The sequence below is a fragment of the Carassius auratus genome, chromosome 5 (assembly GCF_003368295.1).
Source record: "Carassius auratus strain Wakin chromosome 5, ASM336829v1, whole genome shotgun sequence".
Taxonomy (NCBI): domain Eukaryota; kingdom Metazoa; phylum Chordata; class Actinopteri; order Cypriniformes; family Cyprinidae; genus Carassius; species Carassius auratus.
Window position 1 is genome coordinate 12,666,416 of NC_039247.1, and position 13,513 is coordinate 12,679,928.

Here is a 13,513-nt window from a genome sequence, read left to right on the forward strand (position 1 = left end):
ATATTATAGCACAAGTTGTGCTGAATAAAATATCATCATTAGGATCGATCAAACTGGGTTAATTTTCAAAAACATAATCTTAATTATCCTATACAAATCAGTAAATGAGACCTGTTATGAGAGGCCTGTTATCAACACCTGCATGGATGATCTGTTAACCATTACATTAGTAATTTTTCAGAGGAAATAAAAAAAAATAAAACCTGTGCACAGGGGTTCATTAATATTTCATATGGAGCCCGTGTGCATGTAGTTCTTTAAGGAATAATACATCACACATTCTGTGTCTCGTTTCCCTGAGCTCAACTCCCACACACGCACCGTATCGTTCGAACTTTGTTTAAAACAGTGCATTCGTGTGGGGGTGGTTTGATATAAGGCCTGTCTCATTTGAATATACAGCAGCGCCTGTGCTCATTGAGTGAGGACCTTTTATCTCTTTAACATTCAGCAGCTTTGGAGACACACAGTAGAAACCAGAGACCAACGATATGAAACCATGGCAACAGCAGCTGGGGGTAATCTGACCGGTGTGTTTCACAAGACGGCATTAATTGAAGTGATTCTACAACATTCAGATGTGCAGAAGCCATTCGGTTAAGTGGTAAAATAACTGTGAGAAGAAAAACAAATAGTAACACTTTTTAATAGCTATTTTCAGTTGGCTAATGCATTAGGTATGGAAAAAAAAATCTAAATCGAGGGTATTCATTTTTGGGTAATGCTTTACAGTAAAGTTCAGTTTGTTAACATAACTGAAAGCATTCCCATGATTCATGAACCAACAATTGACACATTATACAGTATTTGCAGCATTTCTTTAGTTATATAAATATTTACGCCATTGCGATCAGTTATTTTATTTATGTCAATCTATAATTCATTAACGGTGCATTCAGTAGTTTGGTGCTAATCTAAGAAGTTTTAAACATTGAGAAATAATATGTATTTTTGTGAAGAGCTGAATGGTGTACACTCAAATGAGATGAAGACTGTTCTCATAACAGTTTGTTTTAATTATATTTTTTCAGTGTGTTTCACTTTTCAGAGAATCCTTTTCAGAGAATGTAATTTGGTGGTGCAAAGAGTGAAAAAAAAAAAACACATATTCAATGAGAAAATAATTCCCTGTACAGCCAAAAGAAGCCGTAAAGTCTGAACCCAGAAGACAAAGCATTTGCCATACTGATGCTTTGTCTTCTGGGACAAGGAAATCTGACTTTAAAGTGATCTTAGATTAATGTGATGTTTGAGATTTGAAAACATTTCCCACTTAACAAGAAGGAGAAACTTTCAAAGTGGTTGCATGTTCCCATGATGCAAGTGAAAGATATGACAGCAAAGAAAATGTCAGTTAGTGTTGATCTCTGATAAAAAGTAAAAAAAAAGCACTGTTTCTTTCAAGTGTGGTGCAGGTCTTCTCATCCTGTCAGGAAATGGTTGTATAAATTATCATTATCAGAGCTGTCAAAACTAAAATAGTGCAAATAGCATTCTGCATAGCACTTGGCATTCCTTAAAAGGGGTCATCGTATGTCTGTTTTCCACAAGTTGATATGATACTTTCATGGTCTTAATAAAAAGTCTGTAATATAGTTTGGTTAAAATTTCACAATCGTAGTGTAAAAAAACAAAAAAAAATTTTACCTTGACAAAAACAGCTCTTTTCAAAGCAAGCAGTTTTGAGGCATTTTCCTTTAAATGTTAATGAGCTCTGCTGACCCCGCCTCTCTCTTCAGAGCTGCTCTCAGAGAAACTGTTCATTCATCATGAAACTTGCTAATTAGCACATTATTAGGAAAGGCTATTTGCAAAGATTAATGAAAAACCTTATACTCACCTCTTCTGTTGGTAAATCTGGAACACCAATGATTCTTGTGAAGATAGACACTTTTATGTAGTTCAGGGGGTGCATTCCCTTCAGAAAAAAATGTAATCAACTGTGTCTTAAATGAAGACTGCTATGAGAACACTTCAATCGCTTAGGAGTCATTCTTGTCTACATCTGCTCCTGCGGTGAAACAATGGTCGACTGATGACAGCTCAGTCTGCGCTGAAATGCCACTGTCAGTCAAACTATAGTGGGAGGGGCCTGTCTGTGTGACATCACAAAGACATGCATCTGAGATTGGCTCGATGTGAAAATAGGGGGAAAGATCTGGATTAAAAAAAAAAATTCTGGGTGGATTTTTATCATTATAAGGTGGTTGTGTATACACACTGCCAAACATACATTTCAGTTCAAACTACTTGTAAAAGTGCATGTAGCATCCAATGACAGTTTTTTATCTAGTACTAGTCTGTTAACAACTTCATAGCATGCATGCTTTTAATATCACAAGCAAGGATAGCTATTGAATGATTCATTTACATTTTGCTTGTGCATTATGGTCATGATAGCCATAAGGGCAAATACTTAATCTGTAAGCTAACTTGCTACATGCTAACACCAGCAGATAATACAAGGACAAGGACAAGAATGTGTTTTCTTTTGTACTCTGTGCTTTGTTGTTGTGTTTTCAGTGTAAGAAACAGGCCTGCACACAATTCCACAAAACCTCTGTGTACTCATTGCATTAAGGTGAAAGAGAAAAACAAAAAGGCCAGGAGCTCTGGAGTGCAGACTTTTTCAGCATCTCTGGCTTCTAAACTTCAGAGCTGGCTGGTAGAGCTGTATAAAGCTCCTGAATCAGAGCAGGTCATTACATATAGGAAACTCTATGATGTTTTACTACACCACAAGGGCACTGTAGAAGGGCCCAAGTCATTTAAATTGTTGGGACTAGAATGTCTGTCTGTGTTTTATGAGGCCATTTTGGATCTTATTAGGGCCTCTGCCTTGTGTTTCTTCCCACGAGAACAAGGTATTTTCTTTAAACACTAATATGTTGCTGTTTAAACTGTGGTGCTGTCAGTATGGATGAATGCTGAGTGCTCCCCTGCACTCTTTATTAACGATGCCGTTGTTTTCAATACAACCAGAGCACATGCCATTGAGAAGAGGGGCAGGATGTTTAGACACTCTCTAGAAGTGGTTTAACCAACACACTGGGCTAGCTAACCAATCAGAGCCATCAACAATTTCTGAGGGAGGGGCTTCATAAAAGCAGGAAATTATCAGCACCTTTCTCAAAGAAGGGACAGAGCAGTTTGGAAAAAAGGTAAATTATGCGGTAAAAAAACATTCAGACATATTAGACTGCACCTCATAAAATCCTAGGAAAAGCCTAGGAAAAAAAAAACAACGTGAACCACCCCTTTAAGGACACCAAAAGCCAAATTAGGTGTGCTCACTTAAAAAGACAATGAATCCATAATTATGATACACATCTGATTTCTTTCTCCACTGTATACTTTCACTTTAGACATAACCAACATTTTTTTTTTTTTTTTTGTCAAAAGCTTATTGTGGACCAGTGTATTTAGAATTGGAATAAAGCTTGGCATGTTTATAAAATATACTGTTAAAAGGATAGCGGTCAGGGACTGAGCCAGGGTAGTGGAAAGGGACAGGGTTGGAGGAAGTTGCTCTTCGAGAGAGAGTGTCTGCACCTCTCCCTCCCCCGAAGGAGGTCCGGGTGGAGAATCTTTTGTTTCATTTTCTTTCTGCTCTGGTGCTGGCTTCTCGAAGTCCCGTGGTACCCACCTTTTCAGTAAAAGAGCAATTTCTTCCATCTCTGGGTCACAAGAGGGCGCAGATTGCAGTGAGACACTCCTTTCCCCCTCTTCCATCGCCAGCGGGCAGCAGTATGTGAATCAGAGACACCCCCAAGCCTTCTGAGGTCTCTTCATTGGAGCTGCTCAGAAAGATATGTTTGCCTCTCCAGACTCGACCCATTGCCAGTTGTTTTATTCCCTGTCCGAGCAGACCCTCGGCATGGATGCACTGGCACACAGCTGGCCCTGGGGGCCTACGCAAGTATGCATTTCCCCCAGTGAGCCTTCTCGCACAGACTCTGTGCAAAGTCAAGGAGGACGAGGAGCAGGTCTTGCTATTTGCGCCGTATTGGCCCAACTGGACCTGGTTCCCAGAACTCATGCTCCTCGCAACAGCACCTCCTCAGAGACGAGTTCCTCCGTCACCCCTGGGCATTGTTAATAAGTGGTGGGCGATATATATTAATACAGGTAACTGGACATACCAAATCATTACAGTAGCATTACAGATGACCTGATGTGATCTATGATTACGCTATTTGTGCCAGTTAAGGCTTAGAAATAATAATGATATATATATATATATATATATATATATATATATATATATATAATATACATTTCCACATAGACTAATCTATTTATATGAAAATAATGTGTATTTCTTGATCGTATAACTGTGTAATAAACATCTTGGCTTGAAATGAATGGGGCTATCAAATGTGTGTAAATGAAGTCTTTGCTCATAATAGGCAGGAAGGCCAATATTATTAGTCTAAAAATGAAAAGTGGCTGATTTAACTGGATTAATGTACTTAAGTATTATTGTTGGGGTATTTGTCCATTTTGATATATTTATTAGCTGTAGTATATTGGCTGAGTGCAAATACTATCAGTGACGAATTTAAATACAATTCATGTTTTGGCAAGGATGGCAGCTTTTTAAAATTAAATGTTACAAATTTCCAAAACATGTTTAAATGAGCCTTGTATGTTATATTAATTATAAATCATGTTTAGTGATGTTCTTACCAGGGAGTGGACTTTTTATACCCCAGGCTAGTTACTATTTTTCAGTGTGATTTTTGGTTAATTGTATATAAAAAAAAAACTAGGGTAAGTTTGATCCTCAAACACCACTGTATCAATTATGATATTAATGTATGGAACCCACAATAATAAAATAAAAAAACACAAAAACAAACTGTCCCCGTTTTTAAATTTGTAGATAATGACAAGTGAGATTTCAGTGATATTTCATTTCAGAATTCTGGTCACCTTATTTTACAGTTGCTTATGGAAGGCCCTTACTGAAACCCCACAGTACACAACTGCTCATAGCTATCAGAATATGAATAATATCCTCTGCTTCTCACTAGGGCTCAAACCCATAAGTGATATTAAAACATGTTAGCGCCTTGAATTAGAGCTAACTCACTGAAACTTTTGCTAATAATCTGACTATCAGCATGTACACACATAGACAGACACACTTGTTTCTTGACATTTACAGCTAACTTGGCTTCTTACCTTTCCTTTTATTGGCTAAACCGGGAGTACATATCAAACCTAAGTGTGTGTGTGTGTGTGTGTGTGTGTGTTGGAGCTGTGGAAAAGGGTGGAGATCAAGATCAGATAGAATGTGTTTGTTAATTATTGCAATATTATCCTGACCTTAAACTCTTCTCACTCAGTGTACCTGTAAATTATGCTTTGTACAAGAACACAAATTAAAACACACAACACACTAATAAGAAGACACACCTCATGCCCAGAAACAAAAGTGTAGGGTGGGTGTGTGTGTATGTGTGTGTGTGTGTGTTTGAGTGAGGACGAGTGGTGTGGACAGAGAAACATTTTCAGAGGATGAGTCAGCTGGGATATATGAGGCTCTGGTTTCAAGATAAATCTGCTTTTCATTTAAACGTTATCGCACCTCTCCACACGCTTGCGTTTACACACATTTCAGAAGAACCATATCGAGAGACAAGACACATCAGCATAAAATCAGATAGCTTTCTGTTTCTCTGGCAACCTTGACTTTTAGCAGCTACATATGTATGTGTGTCTTAGTGTGAACCTTATCACCATTTTTTGTTTTGTCCTATTTTAAGATCTTGCCATTCTGGTAAGTGAATACTTGTACCACTTTTCTTTGTCTTATATGATCCTGTCATCATATGTGTGTGTGTGTGTGTGTGTGTATATATATATATATATCCGTATGTTATTTTTGATCTGTCATTTATTTTTATGCTGGCACCTCTGCAGTGCATTACAAAATTCAGTGAAAGGTCAAACGGAAGCAAAGATTACTTTCCCCGTAACAAACACCTTCTGATGAAATCAGTGAGGGACAAATCTGATAAGTAAAGCCTATTTATTTCCCTTCTAGAAAAATAAAGAAACCTCATGTTTATAGAAAACAAACCACTACTCACCAAGTGAGTCTCACTTCCTCTCAACACTGAACATTCTTTATGTTCCTGTACACCTCACAAAGCATGTCTTAAAAATCAATGATATCCTCCTCCTTCCCCTCTCACAACTACACAAATTAATATACGTTGAGTATTTTATATGATTTCAATCTGTTTAAAAATCTAAACGTGATGCTGTTTGAGGTCAATCACTGCCCTGGCCTTTCTTTATTAAACCACCTGCAAATGCACTGGTTACTGCAGAGACCATTCTGTCAGCACATTTTCTATTATTAATAAAAATACTGACAGGCCCAACACTACCTTACACATATCTGTCATTGCCCATATTATTACAGGAGTAATAGCCACAAATTAAGTCGTGTCACCTCTGTACATATGTGTGTTGGTAACAAATTAGGAATAATCAGTTTTTACACAAATTGTTTTCTGTAACAGTTTTGCTTGTTTGCATCAGATAATGTTTTATATTATGTATTAATTAGTATGTATTAAGTTATTCAAAGTTTTTGTTAAGGGATTAGAGATGAGTTTTTATTTAGCTTTTATTAAAAAAATAAAAATAAAAAAAATAATAGAAAATATAGTTTAATATACATAATTGGTTTCACAAATCTTAAATCAGTAAAACAATATTTTTTGGTTTAGCCCAAAGCAATCTAAGCTCTCTCTCTCTATCTCACAGACACACACACACAAACACACACACAAACATGCACTGAAAAAGAATACAAAATATCCTCCAATGCAGGTGTGTAAAAATGATTCTATTTTGCAAAGAGGACAACTGAGTTTCATTATACCTATATGTACCATAAAAAGTCAGGACAGTGATATATTGTATTTAGGTGTGAGATAGAGAGCAGCTGTGGCAATGTGATCTCATAAAGAGTGAATTCATGAATGTTTTGGGGGTTTTAATGATTTTATCTCTCAGACTAGACAGGGCTAAAGGGTTACCTTACAGCATCTTGGTTACTGTAGACTGAATTGATATTTAAGGGATTCAATTTCAAAATTTAATTTTAATAATAATTTAAAAAAAAGTTGATGTAAAACATTTTATGCTAAAAGCATATCTAATGTAAACACTTCTGCTAATCTCATAAAACATTTAGAAACACAGGCTCTTCTTAAGGCGGGCGTACACGGTGCGATTTTTGCTGTCGTACGAGTTCGCATGCGATTTTTTTCAATCGTGTGGAAATCGCGTATTCTCGTATGGTCGCTGCTCGTATCATTTGCGATGAATTACGAGCCGAGCAGAGTGGCTTACGAGCACTTCCCGACCTCCCGATCATTTTTAAACATGTCTAAAAAGTTCGTGAGCTATCGGTTTGAATTCGTGCCATTTGTGCGGTTGAACGAGCCGATTTGTTGATTTATCTGAAGTTGACCAATCACGAACTAGGAAAACCACAGAAGAAGAAATACGAAGACCGCAGCTGAAGTCTGTCAGGAACAGCGAGCGCTGTATGATGTTTCTAGCAACGTATTCCAATGCCTTTTTAGTTCTCTTCTCTCTCTTTCTCTCCCTCTCTCGCTCACACACGCATATGTAGTTTACAGGGACTTTCCATAAACGTAACGGTATTCTATACTGTATATCCCCATACACTACCTTTATCATCACGAAAAATGCATGTTTAAAATTTCTATTAAACACCGTATAGTATTTTTTTTTTAAAGCCATTTGGTTTACGAGGGCACAGTCCTCACAAACCATGTTTACATTTTAATACCCATTTCAGATATTTATAAACCATATACAAGAACACACACACACACACACAGGGTAACCAAACGTCCCGGTTTCCTATTGCTGAAAAATAACCTGTACGTGTAGGAAACAGTCACGGCTCATATCAATATTTTATTTGCAGTTATGACAGAGGGAGAGCAGTTATATTAGGCGCGTCCCACTTGAAGGACGGCTGCACGCCCAGAAGGATCACCTGTATGACATCAAAGTACCGCGAGAACGATTCGAATGCATTGGATATGTGTGCTCTCATATCGCTCTCGCGGTACTTTGATGTCATGCAGTGATCCTTCTGTGCGTGCAGCGCTGCTTCAAGTCGAACGCGTCTATCAACTTCGTGCGATTGATTCTGGAATTCGCAGGTGGTAAAATCGTGTAGTATATCATCTCGTCCGTACGATTTACAGATAAACTCACTCGTGCCGTGTGCGTGGACATACGATCTTCCGACCATCCGAATTCGCACCGTGTACGCCCGCCTTTATAGTACATTTAATGAATGTTGATACATTATAAGCTATCGTGCAGATCTGCTGGCCAATTGACCTATTGGTAAGCCCCTCCCCTCAAATGAAGATGAGCCAATGGCAGTCAAGTGTCAGTTGCATGGGGAGCGGAACTCAGACATCTGTAGGTTTCATCGCCATAGAGAAACATTGGAAGATCCGAAGCTTTCATCATTTTGATGTTGTTTATGCTGTGAAAATGGAAAACTATGTGCCTGGGGTACTTGTAACACTGATTCCAGGTATCCTGAGAGGACAGGCATTATCACTTAGTTTACTGCATTTCCTAAACCCAAACAAAACAGAGCAAAATGTCACTATGCATTCAACCCCAATGAAGACAAAAACATTCATTTTCTGGTTGTCACTCTCGTTAAGTTACAATTTTCATCTGCTCAAGCAGAAAGTTAATATCATCTTGCGTTTCAGCAAGCTAAAACTAGTTAACGTAAAAGTTAGTGAGTCAATGCTATTACAAACCTAAATAGCAAACTTTTGTCACATCATGTACAGTGAAGGGCATAAACAGATAAACAAAGGTCTACATTACACTTTCTCTTAATATTAAACTGGTTAAATGTCAATTAATTTACATGAACAGTGTTGATCTGGGATGTTGTTATCTGCGATCATGAAGAACGTAACATAAAAGGCTTCTCCCGATGTGATTTGTAAACTCTCGCTTCCAAATGAATACCCACAATCTTTATTTTAAAATCTTTTATATATCCCTCCATGGCATATTTAAGTCCCACTTGAATGGTGGTCCTTCTGTGTCCAAAATTGATCAAAAAGATATAAGAACAAGGATTTCAAACTGACAGCTGTCATTGTGAGACAGTTAGAAACTCTGTTTGTATGTCCGAGTTCACAACAGTAACTAATTGGGACGGATCTTGCCGATAGGTCAGTTGGTAAAAACATAAAGACAGTCCCACAGCTTTTTGTATTCTCCCCACATTTGACTGCAGGATCATCAAACAAAAGACCCAAATATGCAGCTTCATGTGATGCGGTTTGAAATAAGCTCAACAAACAAAACAGGAGGTAAGGAAACCTCAGAGGATAAGAGAGAAAGACGACACCCATCCTGACTAATGGAACAGTCACTGGAGCATGAAGGTAAAGGCACAGCGCATATTGTGAAAGACTGATAGAATTATGCTGCCACAACTAAACACAATGTGAGTATGGACTCATGAAATGGAGATGGTCATGAAAATATATAAATGGGGGTAGGAGACGGACAGATGTAAAAAAAATAAGAAAAGGTTAGGTTTTTCCATGAGTGGGAACGAGACCTAGAAAATAAAAGTGGAGTGGAGCGTTAGCACATGATATTTCACAGGGTCATGAACAGGTATTTCTGTCGAGATATAATGTAGCAGACATCTTTTCAACAACTAGGTCTTTTGTAATCAAGTGGTCAAGGATTATGACTGCAAAAATAATATTTCTCAATTTTTTGCCGATCACAATTAGTTGTGTTTTTTTGCAAGCAACACAAAGTAGGCCTATATATCAGTAATATTTCCTACTACTACTAAAAATATTTAATGCCTGATTCCTTTCACGTTTCATGTCACAGTTTATAATAGTTGCCAGTGAAGGGTTTCAAAATCAGACCCACTTTATATTGAGGGGCCTTAACTACTATGTACTTACATTTTAATTAATAATTTAGTACAATGTACTTATTGTGTACATACATGTTTTTACATTGTAAATGTATTTAAAAAAAACAAATGTAATTACATCTGTATTTAATTTCTGTAATAACATTTATAATTACACTGTTGACCCATGCTTTACACCTTAACCCACCCTTAAACTTACCCATACCTCCAACCCTCTCCCTAACCTTACCCCTATCCCACCTCGATAGCAGCAAAAGTGTTTTACAATACAATATGAACACAATAAGTACATTGTGCTTATTTTTTATGTAAATACATAGTAGTTAAGGCCACCTAATATAAAGTGGGACCTCAAAATCTAATTTTAATCTGGAAATAAACAAAAAAAGATGCTAAATGAAAAAGAAGAATTGTAAAACTAAGTACCATGCATATTATAACATATTAAAGCCTTATTTTGCATGGCCGTCTTTTAAATCCCTTATTCTACCCCATACCACCAGACAAAAATCCAAACTGTATATATCTATACATGACCTTTTGAAAGAAATAAATACTTTTATTCACCAAGAACACAGACTGATCATAAGACATTTTGAATGTTACACAAGATTTATTTTTTAAATGAATATCTTTATGTTGCTAATGGAAGCTTTTAGGCTGTTCTTGTGGTGCCATCACGCATTGTCATGATGTCATTTCCGTGCAGCTTTACAGAGATTAGTCAGGTCTTTCACAGCTTGTGTCATGAGCAAAGCCAAATCCTGAATCCTGTATTTCTGGTGGTTTCTGAGCCAGCATGTCACTTTTTATGAACCTCTTTGTGCTATAAAAATTTAAACCGACAAACTGAAAACGTAATTTTAACTGCTGCCTTAAATTTTCAAGTAAAATCAAATGTATATCCTGCAGTGAAAGTTCAGTGCAGTTTTATGACCACTTTGAATTTAATTACTGATTAATAAAATTAAGTTGAAACTGAAAACTCCTGATAAGTTAAATAGCCTCGGACACTTGCTGAATCTTTATTATATAACACAAGAGCTAAAAGTTATTATTTATTTATTTTACTTTCAAATGTATATGTGTGTGTGTGTGTGTATCATATAATTACCTTTTCTCCACAAAACCACCAATTAGTCCATGCAAAAATATTTCATAACATGAATTGTCAGAAACTAATGTAGTGTCATGCTATCGACTGATATAAGTTGTTGTTCTTGCTATTTAAAGAAGCCACAGCATGAAGAGCTGCCAAACACACAGGACCAATACCGCATTCTAATCTTAGTTATACATTTGCCATTGTAATCGAACAAACACCAGTGTGTCCACCTAAATCCAACCTTCAGAGTCCTTACTTTGTGCTGGGACTCATAATCGTCCCCGTCCCGTTTGTGTGTGTGTATGTGGGTGAGTGATTGACAGTCCTCTGACTATGTGCCACCCTGTGCTCCCGGAGGGCTGAGATTCGCTCATTAAGCACGTGTGTGTGACAGGCTGGCGGTGATCTACTGCTCTGGGCTGCCTGGCCCATGGCGTCTGGAGATTTATAGAGTCATAAAAGGACCCTCAGCTCCCCCCCCCCCCCGCTACCTGAGGAGAGCAGGAGGAAGACAGAGAGAGAAATGGGGGATGTCAATGACAACAAGTTTTACAAAGGAAGTTAGGCTAACCTTAAAAAGGAACAAGTCAGTGTTCAAATGTATAATTTATTTTCAAGTGCATATGATACATCACGCTGATAGAGTACTGAACTCAAAACGCCCTTGGAAAACAACACATGAGCGCTCTTTCATTGGTGCTGTTGTGTGTGAGTGTGTGCAGTGGTGTAGGTGACCATCAGGCCCCTCTAACTGCAGAGGATACTTTATCCTTCTCTAGTCTTTACTTCATGAAGGAAAGGGTCCAGATAGACAGGTGTGATGCTGCATGCAGTAACTGACAGACAAAGGAACATCATTATAGTGAGAGGGGAGGAGAGGTGATCAGAAAAGCAAACCCGTCATGCTCTTTTCACCCATGAGCCATACTGATGAAAAGCAAAGGAAGTACGAGAGACAGAGAGTCATGCTCACAATGCTACACTGGGTTTCGGCTGTCACCACTTAGTCAAATTGTTTTCACGTTCATTCGCCCATGGAATTACACCTGTGATGTTTTATGGGTCATTGACAACTAAGAGAGTCTGCAATAAAGGAAAAATCTTTTTATTTAAGGTAAAAGGTATTTTACAAATATTATTAAGTAATAATTCATAATTCTGTTTTAGGGGAGTCAAGTTACATGAAATGGATTTGGCGAGCAAAAAAAAATAAGTGGTAAAATTTTTTTAAAATCTATTAATTCAGAAATTAATAATGAAGGATCATGCCAAACTGTTTTCTTTTCTTTCTTTTTTTTTGGAGCTGATAGCCTTGTTAGCAACACTCTGATACATTTATGCATTTAGCAGATACTTTTATCCAAAGCAAACTGCAAAAGAGGAACAATTAATATTTGTAATACACAATGCCATGTTTATTAAACTACTAGATTTGGAAGCAAGCTACAGAATAGGAGACACGCCAGATTTTCCTATTCATTTTATATTATTAGGAGTGCTTGTATGAGTAAGTGCATTGGTTTTAGGTGGTTAAATGGGGAGTCATTAACACTGTTAAAGAGTTGGATTCTAATGCTAATCATGGCCAAAGTTTCAAAAAACTATTTGGATTTCTGTGCAAAATACTCTCCTTCTGGGTTCAAATGTGATGAAATTGTGTGTTTTTAAATACATTTAAAACTAATAGCTGCTAAGCAAATGATTGCAGTATTTAACCATTATTTGCTGTTTCTATTGTTCTTGATGTTGAATCTCAGACTCAGGACACGATTCTGTACGTCATAGTAGTACATTATAGTACTAAATAAGTCTTGTCTTTGCCACCCAGCTACTGTTGTAAAATTTTGAAAATGTTAAAAAAAAAATAATAATATTAATAATAATAAAGATTGCTAGTGGCTTCACTTGCAGAAGTGCAGTCTGACAGTGCATGTGCATGTCTGCAGGTCCACTCATGGCATTCCTCCAGGAGCTCAGCTGTTTTGGGAGAGAAGCTTAAAGCTATATATTTCTTTTATAAATCTGATAAAACTAAATACTCTTCAGAGATATGAAGGATACAATACTATATGGGTACTCAAGATTAACATGAGATTGGCAGAAACTGTGTGCTTATTTGAAGGATGTGATTGTCTCAGCAGTTCTGGTGGAGGTTGGAAACTCATTCCACCAGAGAGGAACAGAGAGGGTGATTAAAAATACTTCTTATTTGAGGGACTGATTTGATGATGATGGACAATTATGTGTTTGCACTTACATGCCTGATTTTTGCTAACCTTGTAATATTTGTTAGGTCAGTGACAATGATTTGTTTCCTGAATCTTTTAGTTTACTGAAAAATACATTGCAAAAATTACAAGTTACAATGTTAAATGTTAAATGAAAAAATAAATAAAATTAAAGCC